The sequence below is a fragment of the Tiliqua scincoides genome, chromosome 1 (assembly GCF_035046505.1).
Source record: "Tiliqua scincoides isolate rTilSci1 chromosome 1, rTilSci1.hap2, whole genome shotgun sequence".
In the NCBI taxonomy this organism is placed as follows: domain Eukaryota; kingdom Metazoa; phylum Chordata; class Lepidosauria; order Squamata; family Scincidae; genus Tiliqua; species Tiliqua scincoides.
Genome location: NC_089821.1, coordinates 234,760,235 through 234,785,463, shown reverse-complemented (window position 1 = coordinate 234,785,463; position 25,229 = coordinate 234,760,235). Strand labels below are relative to the sequence as shown.

The 25,229-nt window shown below is 45.5% G+C and overlaps 1 protein-coding gene across 1 annotated transcript in view; it reads left to right on the top strand.

Annotated features, from left to right (window-relative positions):
- Positions 1–25,229, top strand: part of SRD5A2 (steroid 5 alpha-reductase 2) — a 49,782-nt gene that overhangs the window by 7,337 nt on the left and 17,216 nt on the right. The window lies entirely within an intron of this gene.

Sequence of the window (25,229 nt, the reverse complement as noted above, 5' to 3'; positions counted from 1 at the left end):
GCAGAGAAATTAAATGAGTTCCTTGCATCTGTCTTCACGGCAGAAGACCTCGGGAAGATACCGCTGCCCGAGCGGCCCCTCCTGACCGAGGAGTTAAGTCAGATAGAGGTTAAAAGAGAAAATGTTTCAGACCTCATTGATAAATTAAAGATCAATAAGTCACCAGGTCCTGATGGCATCCACCCAAGAGTTATTAAGGAATTGAAGAATGAAGTTGCAGATCTCTTGACTAAGGTATGCAACTTGTCCCTCAAAATGGCCACAGTGCCAGAGGATTGGAGGATAGCAAATGTCACGCCTATTTTTAAAAAGGGAAAGAGGGGGGACCTGGGAAACTATAGGCCGGCCAGCCTAACATCCATACCGGGTAAGATGGTGGAATGCCTCATCAAAGATAGGATCTCAAAACACATAGACGAACAGGCCTTGCTGAGGGAGAGTCAGCATGGCTTCTGTAAAGTTAAGTCTTGCCTCACGAAACTTATAGAATTCTTTGAAAAGGTCAACAGGCATGTGGATGTGGGAGAACCCGTGGACATTATATATCTGGACTTTCAGAAGGCGTTTGACACAGTCCCTCATCAAAGGCTACTGAAAAAACTCCACAGTCAGGGAATTAGAGGACAGGTCCTCTCATGGCTTGAGAACTGGTTGGAGTCCAGGAAGCAGAGAGTGGGTGTCAATGGGCAATTTTCACAATGGAGAGAGGTGAAAAGCGGTGTGCCCCAAGGATCTGTCCTGGGACCGGTGCTTTTCAACCTCTTCATAAATGACCTGGAGACAGGGTTGAAGTGGCTAAGTTTGCAGACGACACCAAACTTTTCTGAGTGGTGAAGACCAGAAGTGATTGTGAGGAGCGCCAGAAGGATCTCTCCAGACTGGCAGAATGGGCAGCAAAATGGCAGATGCGCTTCAGTGTCAGTAAGTGTAAAGTCATGCACATTGGGGCAAAAAATCAAAACTTTAGATATAGGCTGACGGGTTCTGAGCTGTCTGTGACAGATCAGGAGAGAGATCTTGGGGTGGTGGTGGACTGCTCAATGAAAGTGTCGACCCAATGTGCGGCGGCAGTGAAGACGGCCAATTCTATGCTTGGGATCATTAGGAAGTGTATTGAGAACAAATCGGCTAGTGTTATAATGCCGTTGTACAAATCTATGGTAAGGCCACACCTGGAGTATTGTGTCCAGTTCTGGTCGCCGCATCTCAAAAAAGACATAATGGAAATGGAAAAGGTGCAAAAGAGAGCGACTAAGATGATTTCGGGGCTGGGGCACCTTCCTTAAAAAAGCTTCCAGAAAAAGCTTTACATGGAGCTTGGTTGAGAGGTACACAGACACACACTTTGTGGGGGGAACACTTTTCAAGAGCCCCCCCCCCCAGTGCTTTGCACAGTATTACACAGTCTAACAAGTGTTAAAAATTTTCTCAAAATATGTATTGGGCATCCTAAAAGATGCTCTCCCATCATTGGGTGAATCAAGGTATTATGCATTACATTTGTGTCCCCTCTTCCAAGGAGATCAAATATATAATTCCTCCCCCCACCTCAATTTTATCCTCATAGTGTGGGTTTAGACAGTACTTAAATCTCCTGATCAGCCTTGTGTGATGTACACATGTTGTTACACTTGCTCCCAGTGTGGAAGGGATTGTCTCTCCAGAATCGGTCTTTTCAGCCACACTAGACGCTGTTCCAGAACCACCATTCAGAGCGCGATACCATAGTCTTCCGAGACTGAAGGTTGCCAACAGTGACATGTTGTTACCTGGACCCTCAGTTACTGGAGCTCCTTCATACTTATAGGAAATAAAAGGAGACTTAGAGATGGCAGAGAAATTGAATGAGTTCTTTGCATCTGTCTTCACGACAGAACACCTCGGGCAGATACCGCTGCCCGAAAGGCCCCTCCTGACCAAGGAATTATGTCAGATAGAGGTTAAAAGAGAAGATGTTTCAGACCTCATTGATAAATTAAAGATAAATAAGTCACCAGGCCCTGATGGCATCCACCCAAGAGTTATTAAGGAATTGAAGAATGAAGTTGCTGATCTCTTGACTAGAATATGCAACTTGTCCCTCAAAACGGCCACGGTGCCAGAGGATTGGAGGATAGCAAATGTCACTCCGATCTTTAAAAAGGGAAAGAGGGGGGACCCGGGAAATTCTAGGGCGGTCAGCCTAACATCCATACCGGGTAAGATGGTGGAATGCCTCATCAAAGATAAAATCTCAAAACACATAGACGAACAGGCCTTGCTGAGGGAGAACCAGCATGGCTTCTGTAAGGGTAAGTCTTGCCTCACAAACCTTTTAGAATTCTTTGAAAAGGTCAACAGGCGGGAGAACTCATGGACATTATATATCTGGACTTTCAGAAGGCGTTCAACATGGTCCCTCACCAAAGGCTACTGAAAAACTCCACAGTCAGGGAATTAGAGGGCAGGTCCTCTCCTGGATTGAGACCTGGTTGAAGACCAGGAAACAGAGAGTGGGTGTCAATGAGCAATTTTCACAATGGAGAGAGGTGAAAAGTGGTGTGCCCCAAGGATCTGTCCTGGGACCGGTGCTCTTCAACCTCTTCATAAATGACCTGGAGACAGGGTTGAGCAGAGAAGTGGCTAAATTTGCGGACGACACCAAACTTTTCTGAGTGGTGAAGACCAGTAGTGATTGTGAGGAGCTCCAGAAGGATCTCTCCAAACTGGCAGAATGGGCAGCAAAATGGCAGATGCGCTTCAATGTCAGTAAGTGTAAAGTCATGCACATTGGGGCAAAAAATCAAAACTTCACATATAGGCTGATGGGTTTTGAGCTGTCTGTGACAGATCAGGAGAGAGATCTTGGGGTGGTGGTGGACAGCTCAATGAAAGTGTCGACCCAATGTGTGGCGGCAGTAAAGAAGGCCAATTCTATGCTTGGGATCATTAACACCCAATAACACATGGACAGATCACTTCCTGGTAAGGTTTAGGCTTGTTGCAACTTCCTACCTCCGCAGAGGCGGGGGACCGTTTTCTATGGTCCGCCCCCGGAGGCTAATGGATCCTAAAGGTTTCCTGAGGGCTCTGGGGGATTTCCCCACTGCCAAGACTGGCGTCTCATCTGAGGCCCTGGTTGACCTCTGGAATGGGGAAATGACCAGGGCAGTGGATGAGATTGCTCCGGAGCGACCTCTGCCACGTCGCAGACTTGGAGCGGCTCCTTGGTTCACTGAGGAGCTGCGAAGGATGAAGCGGCAGGGCAGGCGTCTAGAGCGACGGTGGCAGAAAACTCGGGATGAATCCGATCGGACATGGAGTAGAGCTCATTACAGAGCCTATTCCGTGGCGGTGGTAGCAGCGAAGAGATCGTTCTTCTCTGCTACCATTGCGTCTGCTGACAACCGTCCGGCAGAGCTGTTCCATGTGGTGCAGGGCCTCCTCCATCAGGCCCCCCCCAGTAGACCAGGAGGAATACACGGTCAGCCGCTGTGACGTGTTTGCGCAACATTTTGCAGATAAAATCGATCGTATTCGTCACAACTTGGATGCCACATTGACAGTGTCTGACGATGTCCCCTTGGCAACTGCTTGTCCTCTGTTGTGGGATTCTTTTCAGCTTGTACAGCCTGAGGATGTGGACAGACTCCTTTGGAGTGTGAGGCCATCTGCCTGCCTGCTCGACCCTTGCCCAGCTTGGTTGATAAGAGCTGCCCGGGGTGGGCTGGCTGAGTGGACAGGGAGGGTGGTCAACTCTTCCTTGATGGAGGGGACGTTACCACTCGCTTTGAAACAGGCGGTGGTTCGCCCCCTCCTGAAGAAGCCCTCCCTGGATTCCACTGTGTTGGATAACTACCGGCCAGTCTCCAACATCCCGTTTCTGGGCAAGGTAATTGAGCGGGTGGTGGCGGCCCAACTCCAGAGGGTCTTGGATGAAGCGGATTATCTGGATCCTTTTCAATCTGGCTTCAGGCCGGGCTTTGGGACAGAAACCGCCTTGGTCGCCTTGGTGGATGACCTACGCCGGGGACTGGACAGGGGGAGTGCGTCCCTGTTGGTCCTGCTGGACCTCTCAGCGGCTTTCGATACCATCGACCATGGTATCCTTCTGGGCCGATTGGCCGAGTTGGGAGCTGGAGGCACTGTTTTGCGGTGGTTCCGCTCCTACTTGGAGGGTCGGTCCCAGATGGTGGTGCTGGGGGATGCCTGTTCAACACCCTGACCCTTGAGATGCGGGGTGCCACAGGGCTCAATTCTGTCCCCCATGCTATTTAACATCTACATGAAACCGCTGGGAGAGGTCATCCGGGGGTTTGGAGTGGGGTGCCATCAATATGCTGATGACACCCAGCTCTATCTCTCCTTTCCTCCAGACTCCAGGGTGGCGGTTGAGGACCTGGAGCGCTGTCTGGAGGCAGTGAGGATCCGGATGGGGGCTAACAAGCTGAAATTAAATCCGGACAAGACAGAGGCTCTCCTGGTTCGGAAATCCTCGATGCAGGTGCTGGACTATCGGCTTGTGCTGAATGGGGTTGCACTCCCTCTGAAGGAGCAGGTCCGCAGCTTGGGGGTCCACCTGGACTTGCAGCTGCTCCTGGATTCCCAGGTGGCGGCTGTGGCAAGGGGGGCCTCTGCTCAGCTTCGGCTGGTGCACCAGCTGCGGCCGTACTTGGATCGTGCAGACCTGGCCACGGTGATCCATGCCTCGGTGACATCGAGATTAGATTACTGTAACACGCTCTATGTGGGGCTGCCCTTGAAGACGGTTCGGAAACTGCAACTAGTGCAGAATGCAGCGGCCCGTGTGGTTACTGGAGGTAGGCAGTTCGACTCTGTCAGTCCGCTTCTCCAGCGGCTGCACTGGCTGCCCATTCGTTTCCGGGCCTAATTCAAGGTGCTGGTATTGACCTTTAAAGCCCTATACTGCTCTGGACCAGGGTATCTTAGAGATCGCCTGCTCCCGTACAATCCGGCTCGCCCTCTCAGGTCATCAGAGAAGGCCTTTTTACAAGTGCCGCAGCCTAGGGAGGTACGTGGGGCGGCTGCAAGAAATAGGGCCTTCTCAGTAGTGGCACCAACGCTATGGAACTCCCTTCCCCTTGACTTAAGAATGGCTCCCTCTCTTGAGACCTTTCGGCAAGGCCTGAAGACCCTTCTGTTTAAACAGGCCTTCTGAGTTCTTGGCCTTTTAACATCTTTTTAACATTTTTTAATATTTTTTACAGGCCTGATTCTTTTATGACTTGCTGCTGCTCTATGCTCTTTTTACCTATTTTTTTTACTCTGACTGCTGTTTTTAGTATGTGTTAATATGTTTTTATTTGTTTTTAAATTGTTTTTAATATGTTGTAAGCCGCCTTGAGTCCCTTCGGGGAGAATAATATAATAATAATAATAATAATAATAATAAGGTATTTATATAATGCCTTTCTGGTCATCAGATTACTCCTCTGACTTTATTCAAGGCAGTTTACATAGGCTGGCATTTCTAAATCCCTCAAGGGGATTTTTACAATCATAGAGGTTCTCTCTTTCAAGAACCAACAACATTTCAGGATGGATCTTCCTGGTTTGATCTCACTTCTGGCATCTGGTTCTCCCACGCAGGCTGACAAGAAGCTCCATCTCTCACATGGAGGGCAGCCAAGACACTTCTTGCTCACACCAAGAGCAGGTGGAATCACTCAGCTTGGCTTGTCAGCTGCTTCAAGGTCTTGCCATTCTCAGCCGTTCAGGGAGCTGCCAGTGTCCTCGAACTGGCGACCTTCTGATGTTATCTTTGGGCTAATGGAGGTTCTACCCTCTAGACCAGTCCTCCTGCCCATTAGAAAAGGTATTGAGAACAAAACAGGTAATATTATAATGCCGTTGTACAAATCTATGGCAAGGCCACACTTGGAGTATTGTGTCCAGTTCTGGTCGCCGCATCTCTAAAAGGATATAGTGGAAATGGAAAAGGTGCAAAAGAGGGCAACTAAGATGATTGCTGGGCGCTGGCACCTTCCTTATGAGGAAAGGCTACGGCGTTTGGGGCTCTTCAGCCTAGAAAAGAGACGCCCGAGGGGGGACATGATTGAGACTTACAAAATTATGCATGGGAAGGATAACGTGGATAGAAAGATGCTCTATACACTCTCACATAACACCAGAACCAGGGGACATCCACTAAAATTGAGTGTTGGGAGAGTTAGGACAGACAAAAGAAAATATTTCTTTACTCAGCATGTGGTTGGTCTGTGGAACTCCTTGCCACAGGATGTGATGGCATCTGACATGGATGCCTTCAAAAGGGGATTGGACAAGTTTCTAGAGGAAAAATCCATTACGGGTTGCAAGCCATGATATGTATGTGCAACCTCCTGATTTTAGAAATGGGCTATGTCAGATGTAAGGGAGGGCACCAGGATGCAGGTCTCGTGATATTAGGTGTGCTCCCTGGGGCATTTGGTGGGCTGTTGTGAGATTCAGGAAGCTGGACTAGATGGGCCTATGGCCTGATCCAGTGGGGCTGTTCTTATATTCTTATGGTTTGGGAATGAGCCCCAAGGAACTTTGATTTTGTTATGTCATTATTGCTCCTCAGGATTCATTCCCACAGGACCAAGTTGTGGTCAGGTGTTTCACTTGAACACATTCCTATGTGTTTCATTGCTGTTTTTAGTCATCTCTTAGGGAAAAAGGTTCTGAAGGAATTTTTTTTCACAATATTATATTCTTATATTATCCCAAGAAAAATCATACATTTCTTATCAGATGGGCACATTTGCCTTAGTACAGTAGCCCAAAGAATTAGACATACATTTGTCTCACAATGTGGTGCAACTGGGAACATTAATGATAAAATGTAACATCTTGTTCTTTTTTTAATGTGGTACTTGATCATTTGAATGTATTAAAAGTAATTTTAATTTTCTTCCCATGTTTGCAATAAGTGGTTTTTAGCAAATAAAGTTTGACTTAACTTACTCAGAAGTAAGTTTTACTTTATTCTACTTTAATGGGATTTACTCCATAGTAAATTAGCTTAGGCTTGCAGGCTTAGTTTAACAGTGACTCCAAAGCAGCTGCAGAATGGAAAAATGGAACATCATGATACCTTCATGCTCCACTCAAATAAACACAGATCCTATTCATTTCAGTGGGACTTCTTCATAACTTCCCAGTCCCTGTGTGTGTGTGATAAGAGACTGCAAGTACTGATCTACATGACAAGACAGACACATATGACCTGATCCTTAACATTTTGTTGTCCAAACAGTATACAGAATAGTCTGTTTTAGCATGACTGGTACAACATACCGACTGCATTCAGACAAAATGACAAAACTTGGTTTGTTGTTATAAGAATGAACTGCAGGAAACCTTAGGCTCGGGCAGCCCATACTTCCTCCCCATCCCATGCGTAGGTAGGAGATCTGATGCCTCCCACCATGGTTTGATCACAGCCAGGTTTGTTAACAATTGTTTTCACAAATTGGTTCTCTATATTTGGCCAAAATGGGAAATTTGTAATTTGTTACAGATCACAACCAGAAGCTTTAAAAGTCCTCCCTGAGCCCAAGGTTCACACTAGCACAGTGGTCTTCAACCTTTTTCATGCCACGACCCCAGTAAATAAATAAAGCTGAGACTGGGGACCCACCGTTTGTTCTCCCCCCCCCCCCACAGCCGGGACCCTCTTTGCCCATCCCTGCCCCCATTCCACCCTCCCAGCATTGTTCATTGTAACAAAAAATTCTTATTAGAGAAAGCAGAAAAAGTTACTATGAAGCCTAGCGTCAGTGAAAGCTATTTAGCACAATTGCTAAGATTCTGAGCAGGACTGGGACACAATCTCCTGGTATTTGAAGGAGTACACCAGATTCCTTCCCTTTAACCTGGTGGTGCTCTTGTCCAGTGGACTTCAACCTATTTCATTCCTGTAAGTTGCCGCAACCCCACAACTGAGGTTTTGTAACCCCATTGGTTGAAGAAACTACCCTAGCACATTCTCATTCTCTCATTGCAACAAACCATAGTAGTGAACCAGTATTCTAGCAAGTGGCAAACCTGGCATGCTTTTTACTCCTGGATGGATGCTATGCCTTTAGAATGGCATGGAGATTTTTTCCTACCTTCTCCACCATCCCTTAAATAGTCCTTTATATCTGTGTTGGTTTGCTTCAAGTTTTCAATAAAGTGTTGCTGAAAAGTACTGGGCTCTTTAATCCCTTTTGGAATGGTTGATATTACTAATCTACTTCAGAGCTGCTGTATTGGGAAGATGTGGGGGAGAGATAAGGGTGGAAAAAGGAGAGATGTATCATGACTGTGGAATAAATGATTGTGAAACGAGAGACACACTGTTTCATAGTGGTTAACAGAACAAGTGTTTAATTCCTGGGTTTGAATATCACCTCATATCTAGGTGGCCTAAGATCAAGCCTCTTCCTTTCAGATCTCCAGCTGCAAACATGGGAATAAGAATACTTTCTTATCTTACAAGGTTGTTGTTGACTACATCAAGATACTGTTGCACCTCCTACCTATAGCATTATGGCTATGTGCCGCGTAAACAGAATGCTTTGGAAAACAGTGCTAGAGGAGATAATTCTATGTAGATACCATATATTCACTGTACTCACCAGTGCATTAGGTCAGAGCCTGTTATGTAATTGACCACTGCTGTTGTATCTTCTCCTACATGGGAAGATGATAAGCAGAGCTACTCCCAGGGGCATGAGCCAAATTGTGACTCATCTTTGGAAACTACAGTCCTCTTCTTGAAGAAGGCATCTGGCATAGATTGCCTTGCCTGCTGTTTCCTCTTTCAAAGCATGTCCTGATAGAAAGCAAGTGGTTCCATGCTAGCCAGAATACAAGTCTCATTTGCACAGTGCTAGCTACAATGCAGAGCTTCCATTGGCAGAAAGCCCAGCACAGACAGCTGTACTTTTCTGCACTGAACTTCTGAATTATTTTATTATTTTAACCTTTTCCTTTTTTATGCACTGTAAAAATTACACCCAAGACAAAGAATTCTATAACAAGTGTTATAAGAAGCAGTGTTCTCGGAGGTATTGTATATGAACCACTTTGTATACCCAGAAAGCATTATATGAATCTTAAGTGTTATTCCTAACACATTGAGGGCACAAACCTAACCAACTTTCTAGCGCCGAGGTAAGGGCATTGCAACTCTGAGGTAAGGGAACAAACATTGCCTTACCTTGAGGAGGCCTCTGTGCCTGCCCCCCCCCAACTGCAGGATGCAGCACATGCCCCACTGGCACAGCTATGCCAGTGCTGGAAAGCTGGTTAGGATTGCACCCTAAATCAGTGATTGCTGAACTGTGAGCTGTGGCACCCTCAGGAGCCATGGAAACCAACCAGGGGAGCCACAGAATCCTTGCAAAAAACCTGCCACCCTATTGAATTGTAGCCCTAATGGAGAGCTGCAGCCAATGGCTCCATGGGTCAAAGGAGCCACCTCTTGAAAAAATCTGGGAACCACTACCTTAAATGTTACAGCCATAAAGAACTCCAAACATACCATACATTCTTGAATTTCTTCTGTGTGCAGTGCTGAAGTTTTTTATAGCACAGTGGGCAGGAAAATGTTTTTGAGGACTTCCAGGGGTAGCTGTGGCCCAATTCTATTCTCAAGGCATGCCAGTGTATCTCCATATACACTGATGCAATGACAGCCCTGCCAGTGTAAAAGCCGACCTGCTGCTGGATGCAGAACAGACACCAGCATATGGCCAGAAGAAGGCTGTACCAACTGAGGGTCCAATCCTATCCAATTTTGCAGTGCTGGTGCAGCTGTGCCAATGGGGCATGCACTGCATCTTGTGGTGGGGCAGCAGTCACAGAGGCCTCCTGAAGGTATGGGAACATTTGTTCCCTTACCTTGGGGCTGCATTGCAGCTGAACCCATATTGGAAAGTTGGATAGGATTGGGCTCTTACCTCGGACACAGGGCAACTCCTCCAGTGAAGAGGCCAAAACAGGGAGGTGATTAGGGCTTGACAGGGGAAGGATGTCAGAGGGCCAAGGAGGACTCAACATGTATCCTAATCCCTGATCAGATACCAGACAGAACACCGGGGACTGGACAGGGGGACCTCTCAGTGGCTTTCGATACCATCGACCATGGTATCCTTCTGGGCCGATTGGCCGAGCTGGGAGTTGGAGGCACTGTTTTGCGGTGGTTCCGCTCCTACTTGGAAGGTTGGTCCCAGATGGTGGTGCTGGGGGATGCCTGTTCAACACCCTGGCCCTTGAAGTGCGGGGTGCCGCAGGGTTCAATTCTGTCCCCCATGCTATTTAATATCTACATGAAACCGCTGGGAGAGGTCATCCGGGGGTTTGGAGTGGGGTGTCATCAATACGCTGATGACACCCAGCTTTAGCTCTCCTTTCCTCCAGACTCCAGGGTGGCGTTTGAGGGCCTGGAGCGCTGTCTGGAAGCAGTGAGGATCTGGATGGGGGCTAACAAGCTGAAATTAAATCCGGACAAGACAGAGGCTCTCCTGGTTCGGAAATCCTCGATGCAGGTGCTGGATTATCGGCTTGCTCTGAATGGGGTTGCACTCCCTCTGAAGGAGCAGGTCCGCAGCTTGGGGGTCCACCTGGACTCGCAGCTGCTCCTGGATTCCCAGGTGGCGGCTGTGGCTAGGGGGGCCTTTACTCAGCTTCGGCTGGTGCGCCAGCTGCGTCCGTACTTGGATCGTGCAGACCTGGCCACGGTGATCCATGCTACGGTGACATCGAGGTTAGATTATTGTAACGCGCTTTATGTGGGGCTGCCCCTGAAGACGGTTCGGAAACTGCAACTAGTGCAGAATGCGGCGGCCCGTGTGGTTACTGGAGCTAGGCGGTTTGACTCTGTCAGTCCGCTTCTCCGGGGGCTACATTGGCTGCCCATTCGTTTCCGGGCCCAATTCAAGGTGCTGGTTTTGACCTTTAAAGCCCTATACTGCTCTGGGCCAGGCTATCTTAGAGATCGCCTACTCCCGTACAATCCGGCTCGTCCTCTCAGGTCATCAGAGAAGGCCTTTTTACAAGTGCCACCGCCTAAGGAGGTACGTGGGGCGGCGGCAAGAAATAGGGCCTTCTCAGTAGTGGCACCAACGTTGTGGAACTCCCTTCCCCTTGACTTGAGAATGGCTCCCTCTCTGGAGACTTTTCGGCGAGGCCTGAAGACCTTGTTGTTTAATCAAGCCTTCTGACTTCATGGCCTTTTTAACATCTTTTATACATCTTTTAGTTGCTTTTTACAGGCTTGATTCCTCTAAGTACTGCTGTTTTATGCTCTTTTATTCTGACTTTTATCTGACTACTATTTTTATGGGTTCTGCTAATGTGTTTTTATCTGTTTGTGAAATTATGTTTTAATCTGTTTTATATGTTGTTAGCCGCCCTGGGTCCCTTTGGGGAGAAGGGCGGGATAGAAATAAAGTTGTTTTATTATTATTATTATTATTATTATTATTATTATTATTATTATTATTATTATTATTGTGTAGGTAGATGTAACTCTATAAGGAACAAGGGGGAAAGGAACAATGGCAGAAAATTGCACTTCCTGCCACCCCCTGCCCTGCCCACTTTCCAACATTTGGCAGTCAATCATCCTGCACCAACCCCAGTGTATAAGAACCTGCCAGGGATACTACAGCTCTGATGATCCCATGCTCAGAGGCTTAGCATAGGACTGTACTTATCTGGTGTCTCAAAGGGAAACTTTGGTGGTAGGAGCCATGGTGAAAGGGTACTGGGCACACAAAGGGGCTGCTTTGCACAAACAGCCGATTACCCCCTCAACATTTAATTAATTAAAATATTTATAAACTACTTTTCCAAAGCTCAAAGTGTGGTGCTGATTAATATAATGAAACATATTAAAATGTTAAAAAAATAAAAACATCTATGACAATAAGAATAAAATCATAAAAGCAGTGCAGAGTAATTGAATCTATACATAGTAATTAAGAAAGGGGTCAGCAGGGAAATCTCTCCTCAAAAGCCAAGCGAAATAAGTGTGTTTCTAAATGCCACCAGAAACAGTATAGACAGGGGGCTGTCCTCAGGTCTTCTGAAAGTTGGTTCCATAACATAAACAGAAAAGACTATGCACCTTGCCACCATCCGCTTAGTTTCATGGCAATGGTATTCAAAACAGGGCCCTATATATAGCAAGATAGCTTGTTAACACTTGCCTTCTCAGAATTCTGATTGCAGGTCCACAGGAGGGCTCCACACACAAACACCCAACTGGACTCTACCCCACCATCACAAACAGGAGAAGCAATCACAATGACGAAAATGGCTAAGGCCCAAATCCTAACCAACTTTCTAGCACTGGCATAGCAGTACCACTGGGATGTGTGCTGCATCTTGCAGTTGGGTGGCACTCATGGAGGCCTCCTCAAAGTAAGGCGATGTTTGTTCCCTTACCTCGGAGTTGCATTGCCCTTATGTCGGTGCAGGAAAGTGGGTTAGGATTGTGCCCTAAATTGGTTAAGAGCAATGTAGGCCTCTGCCTGAAGCCATCTTGCCCTGGCTGGGTGTAATTTTAGTACTGTGGTACAGTACCTCGGTCATTAGGTATGCTGAGAAAGACTTTGTTCTGGAGATACTGAGAACAGCCATAGGAGTCTCTCTAGATAGCAGAATTGAACGCTCACATAGCAGCTAGCAGCTCACATAGCTGCAGATTGGCCAAAGACATCTTGATTATGATGTCTTTGATCTGATACACCATAGCTCTGGGTTCAGACAAGGGAGAGGGGATTATGCCATGAATAAGTGGCTCCTAGGTACTTAGCCTTAGGGAAAGTTTGGGTGGTTCTGACTTCTGATTGACTGCTGAAGGACAGCCAGGTATAAAGAACCACCATCTTTGTAAGTGTGTGCCTTTTGCCACCTTCTTTTCAACATGAATGCTGGATATGACAATTGCAGAGGTATAGGATGAAGACTGGTCCAGGAGTATACACTTTACCCTTTGGGTGAGAGATAGTTTAGTATTTTAGGAGTTAGCTTTTATTGTTATGCTGCTGTATATTGTTCATGTTCTATTCCTATTACTGTTTAAGTGCCTGTCCTTTATATGTGTAAAACCATATTTAAATTCCTAAAATAAATCAACTACTTTTACAGATGTGTCTCATTGAGTTACAGAAGGGGTTTTGGATGTATCTCAATTCAGACTTGCCTGCTTAGCCACTACCACTGTCACCCTGTTTAAGACAGCCACTTGCACCTTGGGCTTTGGCCAGAGCTAAGTTCAGGGCAGGGTCAAGAATTATACCTGGCATTAATTTGAACTAGTAAGAGCTGTTCTCTTAGGGAAATCCAGGTCCATTTGACTGCTGTCTTCTGAAGTAATTGGTGCCCCTGAGTGGAAACCTATACTTTTGGGTGCCTTGCCAAAGAACTGTGCATGACTGCTCTGAGGAGTGTTTGGTCTTGGATGGTCATGGATGGTGAGAAACTGCTAATTGGAAGTTGCCTGTGTGGTTAAACCATGAATTGGGCTGGTGCCATAAAATGTTAGGGGGGTCTGGGCTAATGGGCAAATCAGTAAATAATAATAATAATATAATAATAATATACAGTATTTATATACCGCCTTTCTTGGTCTTTATTCAAGACTTTATTCAAGGCGGTTTACACAGGCAGGCTTATTAAATCCACGCAGGGATTTTTACAAATTGAAAGAAGGTTCTCTCTTTCAAGAACCACCACATTCAAGATGTTACGCTCCGATCTGGTTTAACATTCTGGCCTCCATCCTCCCACGCTCCGAGCAGATGGAACAGCTCAGCTGCAGCTTGCCAGCTGCTTCAAGGTTGCACGGTGCCGGTGGCCTCGAACTGCCGACCTTGTGGATGTTAATCTTCAGGCAAATGGAGGCTCTACCCTCTAGACCAGACCTCCTGTGTTAAATAATGTAACACATCTTCAACCTGCCCACATCCATAAACACATAGGCGCTTTGCTATAGGAATTTTTTTAAATATATTTTTTATATATTTAGAGGGTGATGCAAGGTGTTAAATACCAGATGAGGTGCTCTTTGCCTGTCTCCTGCTGTGGCCGAGCAAGGAACACAGTAGAGTGGCTAATGTGGGTTTGAGACCCCCTTTCTTCTCTTCTTTCAGCTCTGCCAGAGCTGTCCTTTGGGTAGGGCAACTGGAGCAGAAACCCTGGGTCCCACACTTTCCCCTGTTCACTTGTCCCAGTCCGTCCACTGGCAAAAGGGTTCATTTCACCTGGCAGATGTCCCCATGGGGACTTGAAGCCTTGCTCTAGAGGAACTTGTGTGCTTGTTTCACATGGCTGCCGTCATCCAAGGGAGTTATCTTCCTACCTTTGCTGTGCTCTGGTCAAAAGGTATTCCTTGATGTATGTGTTTATATGATTGAGGTGATGGGACTTGAGAACCCTGGGTGCAGGGGCTCCTAGCAGTTCTTTGCTTTTGCCCCTTTACTGCTGATGCAACTGTGACTCCTGTGGGGCACAAGGAGGGTGCTGTGGCATCATTGTGTGGTGTATGCTTATGTGTGCTGTCTCTAGGGCATCCCCCCATGGTTGAGGTGGTGACTGTATTATGCATTCATAGTGGCTGGGGGAAGATGTCCTCCAGAACTGGCAACTCATTGAGCCTACCCTTCCCCCCTGCTCAGTTCCCCCTGCCACTGACTCTGACTGCTAGTGTTGGGGCTGATTGGATGCAATAATTGTTTCCTCAAACTTATGTGATCACTGATGACATAAGGATGACATGCTGACTTCATGGCAATGACACAGCAATGACATGCTGCTGTCAGGATGCTGCTCCATGAATAATAGGCTATGTTAGTGTTTGTATGGGTGATGGGGGTGTTATCCAAGCCTGTCCTGGCAAAACAATGCTGGTGCAACTTTCCCGCCCACCCTGAGCCTCTAACCGGTGTTTGGTATGTTGCGTCTGGCCCCCAATCCAGAAGTAACTGGCAATGGCATCATCAGAAGTACCACTTCCGCTACTACTTTCAATAGCTGGAGCATGCAAAGTGTTATGGCGGGGGACAAATGTTGAGAAATGCTGAGCTAGATTTTATTTAAGGTCACATCTACCTTCAGGATTCCCCCCCCCCCCCCCGGTCAACTGCTATGACTCTGCTTGTCACCTATTTGCAGTGCTGACAGGATTGGAAATGGCTTTTGCAAAGGGCAGGATTGGAGTATCATTCTCATTTTGGTGTGGTTTGAAGGAAAGTCAAGGAATAGGATCCTTCCACAATGTCTGTTCCCTGCTCTAAGGTATAACCAGGCTCTGCCCCTTCCCACAATGAGCAGCTGAAGCAGTGAGGACTCTCATGAGCCATGCCTGCCTCAGTGGGGGAGGGTAGGTTGGGCTGCCTGATGTCTGGAGGCTTTGTATTCTCTATGCCAGGGGTGTCAAACTTGTTTCATACCGAGGGCAGAATAGCATTCATCATGCCTGCAGAGGGCCAGAAGTGACATCATTAGGCAGGAAGTGATGTCATTGAACAGGTGATACCAAAAATAAGCACTTTTCACTTAGGACGCTTAGGAACTCATTAGCTGCAAATGACAGAAGAGAAAACGTGCACATTTTGATTGTATTTCAAGATACGGGAGAGCCCAATTTTCATGTGGGCTACCATTTCAGCAGTAACACCTCAGCAATGCGTAGCGGCTGAGAGCTTGAGGGCCGGATAAAAAGCTTCGGGGGGGGGGGCATATCCAACCCCTGAACCTTATGTTTGACACCCCTGCTCTTTGCTATGGAGCAGTTCAGCTTGGAGAGGATGGAAGGAGTGTTAAGCTGCAGTCCAATAGTTAGGAATCACTTGTGTCTTTCCCCTTGCCCAAGAGAAAAAAAAAATCCAAAACAAGGGCAAAGAGAGGTGATGGGAATTAGGGGTGGGCATCTGTAATGCTGTGAGTACTCAGATGTGGGCATCCCTTGATCCAAAATTTTTATCTAGTAGGAACACACTGTGCAATCCTTTTTCTAAGACACCTTTCAGAGCAGTGCACTCTCCAGCTGTAAATACAGGGAGTATTAACATGTCTGCCATGAATTATGATTGAAATCCTCTGTGGAAAGTGTTTAATTGCTACTTATAAAACCATGAGCCCTGCAGAAATAGATTGTAATGAGTTTGTTGGCCTTTGCCATCCCCCTCCCCTTTTTAAATCCTTCTGAAGCTGCTGTTACTAGACCTTTAAATTAATTGTTGTTCTTATTTTGAAATAGCAAAATACAGCTGTATACAAGCACTTCTAGATTCATGAGGTGAACCTACTGAAATCTTCTGCAAGTTTCCTCAGAAGCATCAACCCCAACATATTGGCCTATGCTAATAAGGCAGAGTTGCTTGTTGTGGTGTTCCAGCGGTTGATACACCCCATCCTAAGCACTTCCAGGCCAGGGCACTAATGCCTCCAGGTCTACAACATCTTATGCCATTTGTACTGTATATTTCTAATTCATTTACCTAAAGGTAACTGCCTTTTTGGTAGGATTTTTGTTGCTGTTGTTTTGATGAGTCTGGATTTGGTGAGAAAAATGATCAGAATATTTATATCCTGCTTTTCAAGAATCAGCACCACCACCCCAAAAAATGTCAGAAAGCAGTTTATATAATAAATGGAATTTAAAAATGCTTTTCTGTCCCAAAGCGGCTCACAGTCTTAAAAAAGGATGCAAAGGAAGACACTAGCAAGGAAGCCACCCTTGAAAAGAAGCTGTGCTGGGATGACCAGGGACTGTTCTCTCCCTCTGCTGAATGTAAGAGAACAGTGGCGTCACTAGGGTCCACATCACCCGGTGCGGGATGCCAGAGCGTCACCCCCCATGCAATGGGCGGGGCAACACCCCAGGTGGTGGGTGTGGTGATGTACCATCACTCTGCCGCCCATTGATTTTTTGGCTGTACCTTTTGATAGGACAAAGACAGAACACATTCTGCATGAAATTACACATTGATTGATATATAACATGATGGTATTATTCCTCCAAACTGTGATTTTAGTGATTTTGGCCACTAGTGGTGTCGCACACACCCCCAAGGGTGTCAACTTACTAACACCTTATTGCAGCAGTTCTCAAACGTTTAGAACTGGGACCCACTTTTTAGAATGACAATCTGTCCAAGACCCACCAGAAGTGATGTCATGGTGGAAGTGACATCATCAGGCAAATTAAAATAAATACGTATAAATAATTAAAGTAAAACAGATAATTAAATGAGCAGAAGCCAGCCTTGGTCCACCAAGTGAATTTCCTCTGTAGCCTGCCTGCAATAACACCCCCCTCCAAAATCAGTAAGGTTTTCAGCCCTACCCAGTGCCCAGTTCAATTTAAGAACTTCTGTTTAAACCAGGAGGCAGGGGGGAGGCATGCCAGGGGGAGGGAGCGGGGAGGGAGGGAGGCAGTACCAGTGGAGCAACGCTCCACCTGATTCAAAGCCGCCGTGTTGGAGGCTCACCGCCCAACACGGAGGCTCTTGATTCACCGCCAACCTTTTTGTTGGCAGTGAATCAAGTAGCCCCATTGCAGGGCTACTCTCTTTACCAGGGGGAAGGGGATGAAAGTCTCCTTCTCCTGAGGATCCACCAGTGGCTGCCTGAAGCATGCAGAATGTGGCGGCAGCCATTTGTGGCGCCACCGCAGCCGCACACCCTGGATTGGGTGGATTGGGCTGCCCAAGCACAAGCCAAAGCTGAATCATGGCAGGATACTGCTCCTGTGGTGCTTGGAGGAAGGCAGGATAATAAAATTTATAAGCAACATGGTAGGCCAGCGGCTTCAGGGGTTTCAAGTACTGACTGCCCAGGCCGTGGCATGTTTCCTTAGGAATGCTTCAGTTCAGCTAGACTTGCTCCTGAGTAAGTACACATAGGCATGCATCCTTCGGACTTGGACAATTGTACATATGTGGGACCTATGGTAGTGCTCAAATATGCTTTTTGTGCATGCCTTAAACTTTTGCACTACTACAGAATCTCCAGTGGCACCTTGGTTGAGCTCTAATTTCACATCTATCAAATCTCCTTTACCGTGGGCAAACATCTGAATGCCTGTAAGACCTTGGCTGTTACAGTTACAGCTTGCTTGTGATAAAAATTTCAATGAGAGATACAAGTAAGATTAAAAAGCAGGTAAAATCTTTTGTTCTATGAGGCTGCTAAGGCAGCAACTGTTTATATTTTTTCCAATCTCATTATTTTAGGTTTTTATCAAGACTCAAAATAAAATCACAATTTTTTTTAGTTAAATATTCTTCAAGTTCCTTATTCACCTTTTGTTGATTTTATGTGTTGTGTAGACCTGTCTCAAAAAACAATTATATGTTTCCTTACATGAGGGAGGTTAAGACTCAACTTGTATTCGGCTATGACATTTTATGTTCCACTTTAATACACACACAAAAGTTCTTTTTGTTCTCCCCATAGTTATGACCTCATAATAAATCTTGGAACTTTCTGCTCCATTAAAGCAAGTAACTTTTGAAGTTTGTGGTCTGGTAAAGTCAAACTGGCACATGTTTCATTATTCTGGCAGATATATGGCACACGTTATAGCAACAGGAACAAACAGATCTGTCTTCATAAATATCAAATGGCTGTTTCTAGAAGAATAGGAGGAAGACGTTTTGTTGAAACATAGATGTGTTGCCATGTGTATATTAACACACATGTGAAGCATTACTACATCCATAAACCAACAACATCTCTCTTAACAAAGACAAATGTTGTATAATGGAAGCCTTGGAATTTAGAAGCTTTTTTTTTTTTTAATTTTGAAGCTATTTGAATTTTCGCTGAATTTTCCAAATACGAATCTTTTCAGATGTATCTATGCCACCTATGCAAACTAAGGGCACAATCCTAACCAGGTCTACTCAGAAGTAAGTCCTATTTTGTTCAATGGTGCTTACTCTCAGGAAAGTGTGGTTAGGATTGCAGCCTAACTTACTTATATAACACTCAAGCATTTTTTTGAAAGAAAGAAACTTGCAAAATTAAAGTTCACAAAATGGCCTCTGGATTTAGACTGGTGTCATCCTCACTACTGAACCAATGGTTTAATTGTTTAGATTTTTATCCCACCTGGGGCAAAAGAGGTGTCCGGTGTTTTCTGCAACAAATGCAAATGCAGTGGTAACTGCATTTATTGCACTTAAATGAAATATCCTGGGAAGGCTGTCATGTCTTATGGGTGCATAACAAATCTATATCATGATTCAAAAATGGATGAGAACAGCCGCGTGTGACTCAGCACTTCTGCCCCCATGACCATTTTGTCTTAGTGCTCCTTCAGTGATGTTTTCTCTTTGCTTCCCAGGTCCACAGGGGTCATGCCTGTTGAGGTCATGGCTGTGATCCTGCTCAGTTAAGATTATTGAAATCTCATTGACTTAAAATTTAACCTGACTAATTATGCACAGGAGTGCAACCCCTCACTTTTCCTTTCCAAATTCATGTACAGTATTTTGAAAATAATTGAGCCTCACATATTTTTTGGAAATAAGAAACTTTGATATAGACATTAATGAACTTTAGAAACAATGTGAGAAATGCATTTTGTACTCAGTTGTTAGAACTTGGATGCAAAATGACTTGTGAAAAGCAGCACTTACAGCACAGTCTTGCGCATGCATGTCTATTCAAAAGTCTGTCCCGCTATGTTCAGTGGGGCTTGCTTCCAGATTTCAGCCTTAGTTCTTTTCCTGGTCATACCCACCTTCTCACTTTCCTTTGAAATAGCTTTTCTTTTGGAACAACCACCCCTTAGATAAGTCATCAGATGGCAGCATTATGGGGCCATGTATGCCGCAGGGAACAGGCTGAAAGTTTTCATCTGCCCGCCCTTGCTTAAGAACACTTTAAAAAGTTTTTTCCTCAGAATTAAAAGGTTGTCTCCTAATCCTCTCTTCCAAGAACAAAAAGTACTTTTATGTGTGCAATAAGAAGACTGATCATTACTGATCTTCCCATAACCCTAGAGACCTCCATACCCCACAGAATCCTGCTTGAGAGTTCCCTGCCCTTTCTGAATGGTTTTTGGAGAGGGATGCAGAGGGTGATTGAGCTGCTCAAGGGCAGGGCAGGGAAGTTCGCACCTGCAGGTGCCTCTGAGGATAAAACATAAAATGTCTAACTTTTTTGAATGCAGATGATAGGGATAGAGATAATTGGTTCTTGAGTCATCCCAACAGTTTATATGTCTTTGGCTGCAATCCTAACCACACTTTACTGAGAGTAAGCCCCATTGAACAAAATAGGACTTACTTCTGAGTAGACCTGGTTAGGATCATGTCCATTGTTTTTTAATGAATACATTGCAGTTGCTAAAACATTAATTCATTCTGTATGTGAGATTAGTGCTCAGTTTACAGGGGGAACAGAGGGGGCATGGCCCCCTTAGCTACTAGTTTAGAAGATTACAGGGAGGACCAAGATTTGTCTACAACTCTGTGGAGTCGGGTCAGTGCTTCTCCTTCCTCTCATAATGTGAGTTCTGATCTGAATTAACTAAAATACTTCCTTCAGTAGCTTTGCATGTTATATGGGTGAAAAATATCAGTCTTTATGTTCTGCTTGATGGAGGATTCTGTGATAGCAAGACTTTGGACACTAACTAAAAAAGAGCCAATAAAATGTATCCTGTATCCCAGTGGTTCCCAACCTGGGGTATGGGTACCCCAGGGGTATTTGCCAGGACCTTTAGGAGTACTTGAAAAAGAATTGGATAATGGCGGAAAAAGGCAGGTCTGTATTAGAATGCCTTGCAGGGTTGGCGTTAGAATGCCTTGGAGGGCTAATATGAGGGGTACAATTTATGGAAATGGGCTGCCAAGGGGTACATAAGTGAAAACATGTTGGGAACCACTGCCAAATCTTTTAATTCTTTCTTTCATACACTGGAAAAATGGCTAGGAACAGAATACACCAGGTGGCGCCATCAGCCTTTCTATCAACTTATTTTTTTTTATGAATGCAGGACAATTTTACATTTCATTTGCCCATGAGACACTCTTCATCCATAACATTAAAAAATGTCTTTATGCCTCTCTGGCACTATGATTATTAACATGGAACAAAACATGAAAGGGGGCTGTTTTAAAATCAAACATACATCATAGCCAACTTGCTTTACAAGTGAATGTGAGCCTCACATAAGAAAACATCTTGAATCTATGGATGCTGCTGTTTTGCTTTTCCAAATCCAAGAGCATCCTCATCATTAATATGCCCTACTACTGTATACTGTGACAAAATGGAGAGATGTCATAACAAATGGAGAAATGAGCTGTCTGTGACAGAACAGGAGAGAGATCTTGGGGTGGTGGTGGACAGGTCGACAGGAGGTGGACAGGTCGATGAAAGTGTCGACCCAATGTGCGGCGGCAGTGAAGAAGGCCAATTCTATGCTTGGGATCATTAGGAAGGGTATTGAGAACAAAACGGCTAATATTATAATGCCGTTGTACAAATCTATGGTAAGGCCACACCTGAAGTATTGTGTCCAGTTCTGGTCGCCGCATCTCAAAAAAGACATAGTGGAAATGGAAAAGGTGCAAAAGAGAGCGACTAAGATGATTATGGGGCTGGGGCACCTTCCTTATGAGGAAAGGCTACGGTGTTTGGGCCTCTTCAGCCTAGAAAAGAGACGCCTGAGGGGGGACTTGATTGAGACATACAAAATTATGCAGGAGATGGACAAAGTGGATAGGGAGATGCTCTTTACACTCTCACATAACACCAGAACCAGGGGACATCCACTAAAATTGAGTGTTCGGAGAGTTAGAACAGACAAAAGAAAATATTTCTTTACTCAGCGTGTGGTTGGTCTGTGGAACTCTTTGCCACAGGATGTGGTGATGGCGACTGGCCTGGACGTCTTTAAAAGGGGATTGGACAAGTTTCTGGCAGAAAAATCCATTACGGGGTACAAGCCATGAAGTGTATGTGCAACCTCCTGATTTTAGAAATGGGTTATGTCAGAATGCCAGATGCAAGGGAGGGCACCAGGATGCAGGTCTCTTGTTATCGGGTGTGCTCCCTGGGGCATCTGGTGGGCCGCTGTGAGATACAGGAAGCTGGACTAGATGGGCCTATGGCCTATCCAGTGGGGCCTATCCAGTGGGGCTCTCCTTATGTTCTTATGAAGGAGGCATGGGAACAACAACCAGCCAGACCTGGCAGAACCTCCACTTCCTGTTAACCTCCTCATGTATATCTTTAACTAACACCATGCTTCTAAAAACCCACCCCTTTTAATCACATGTAAAGAAAATCCATTTTAATGATTAGAGAGGAGGGTCTTATTTCAGCTTTCCCCCTTCCCTCCCCACTATGGACACACTTACTAACCACTTGCTATCACCATATACTAAGAATCTTTCCCCTGATAACCTGGTAAGGTGTAGGGAGGGGAGTGATCACATGACTTAATATTAAATTGACCCAACAAAAAAACTTTATTTATAAAAATAATAAACAAGTTGCTTAGATATTCTGTTTATAAAGTTAGAGCCCAACCCTATCCATTATTATAAAAATAATAAACAATTTGCATAGATATTGTGTTTATAAAGTTAGAGCCCAATTCTATGCATTCCCGCCCCCACTAATGCAAGCAGTGACAAAAAGGCTACCACTGCATCCTATGGTGGGCAGTTGTGGAGGTCACCTCTGGGTAGGGAAACATTTATTCCTTCACCTAAGGGTAAGCCTCTGCAGTGCATAGGGATCTCCTCGGACTTGTGCTAGGGAATTCACTGGCAGAAGTCTGCTTAGACCCAGAAAGTGGGATCGGGTCCAGGATGGGGGCTAGGATTCATTGGCCTCAGGTTCTCTCCTCAAAAGTTTCTGATTGGACAGTCTAAATAAGTATGAAGTCATCTCAGTACTATTAGCATAAGAAGTATAATAATGAGGGTGCAAGGGGTGTGTCTGGTTCTTTCTTGGACAGAGGTTTTGGGTGCAACATCCTGCACGTGGTGAGCTCCACTAGCTTTATTATTTTATTGCTGATATGTTTCCTAGATGTTTATGCCTCTAGCATTTGCTGCCTTATGTAACTTTTGTAACCTTATGTACTTAATAAACTAACATCTATTTTACTAAGTTGTTTCATTGTCTGTTGGGGACAAAGGTTCAGAATCCTGCCTAGCTGTTCAGCAAGCTACCAAGTGCTCATTGAGGTCTAGTGAGGACTGAAGCTTTAATTAGAGAAAGAGCTCAGTGCCTGCAACGGATAAAGTTAAGCCTAGAGGGTCTCAACGTCCCTAGTACAGGGTGGTGGCAGTACTACTGAACAGGAGGCCTTGAGGGCTTTAGGGTTCAAGAACCAAGAACTCTGAGCACCCCAAACCCCCCTAAGGTTGCGACAGTGACTAAGGGCCAAATCCTATCCAATTTTCCTGCACTGGTGTAGCTGTGCCAATGGGGTGTGCGCTGCATCCTGTGATGGGAGAGTAGTTATGGAGACCTCCACAAGGTACAGGAACGTTTGTTCCTTTGCCGTGGGGCTGCATTACAGCTGCACCAGTGCTGGAAAGTTGGATAGGATTAGGCCCTAAGTCAGGACATCTCTTCTTATATATATTTATTGAATTGGATATACCCTTGAAGAAAGATGCATGAAAAACACTACTTAATAGTTTTCTGTTTGGTTCCTCCTAAGTGTACTTTGCTGGAGAAACAGTGATACATTGGTGTGCTTACTGTTATCTTTGGAAACACTTGGTGCTTTGTCCACCCCTTCAGTTCTTTCATAATTGCCTGCAAGTTGGCTCTCAACAACCATTCATAAATGGATGAAAACAACATGTACTTGGTTGATTCACTCCTTAATATGCTCAATAAGATAAAAGCTACATTTGCAGCTTTATAGCATGAACCGTTTGCCATATTTTTATTAGATTGCTTGTATAACATCAGCTTCCTTCCAAGCAGGTTAATGTTATCAGTAGGGCCAGCCTGTCCAGGAAGGGGTCACTGCAGACAGCAGATTGACAGAGAGTGCCCACGTCCATCTGCCCATTCCTTCCCCTTGCCTTCCCCTTACCACTCCCTGGATTGGAAAAGGGGGACAGTGGAATTTGGGCTGTCATGATGTCTAGCACAAATGGGCCTGTCCTTATGGTTTTGGCTGCAGTGCCACTGATAGGTCCACCACACAGGTGGACAAAGAACCTTTTATGTTCACTGATGGTCATAGCTTTCAGAATGTGATATCCACCAAAGCTAGGGGAGACTAGAAAAGCAGTTTGGGATATATTTGTGGTTTGAATTGAGATGGGGACCAGGGCTGGCCCATCCTTGAGACTAAAAGTGGTCACCTTAGGCAGCAGATGGGGGGGGGGACACTCATCTCTATCTGCCTGTTTTCTCCACTATTGCTCCTTCTCCTTTCAGTCCCTCGTTTGGAAAGGAAGAGGGGGGCAGAGATGAAGAGGAAATGTGGATAGGGTGGAGAATGCTGAGCTAGAACATTGAGAGTGAGAGGGGCAGAGGCTCGCACATCATCGAAGAAGGAACAAGCAGCATTGGCATGATGCATCAGGAGGTCTTGGCCCAACCCGACAGGGATTGAACAGAAAGTTGGCTCAAAGTGAAGCTTTTTTGAAATGATTTTTCTGATTAGGCTTATGTGTGTGACAGAATGTCATGAATATGTGCAGTTCAGGCCTAGTAGCATTGCAAAGCCTGAACCAAAGTAACCCAGTAACATAGAAGTGGCTTGCATCCTAGCTGCAAGGAATTTACAACTCATGGAAGGCGATAAATGTAGCACCTCAGTAGCCAGAGAGGCGCCCAGGAGTCTCCAGTGGGGAGGGGGAGAACTAGGAGGACTAGCATCCAGCCCCACTTCGAGAAGATTCTGACCTCAAGGGTTTCTGATTGGACAGTTTAAAATGAGTGCAGAGTCACCCCATCCTCGTAGCCTGTGAAGTATAAAAAACAAAGCCCAAAGGGGTGTCTTTCTTCTTTGTCCTCGTCTTTGGTCTTTGTCTCTTGGTGAGATAGGTGGTGAGTGCACATCCTGCCCCGCCTGGACCATGTGGCCTCATTGGTAACTGAGGATCTACAAAAGAAGCTGACCCAGGTGAGAGTTAGGAATTAATAGAGATAGCCAGTTAGCTTTATTATTTTATGCTGATATGTTTCCTAGAAGTTTTTATGCCTCTAGCATTTGCTGCCTTTTGTAACTTTTTGTAACCCTATGTACT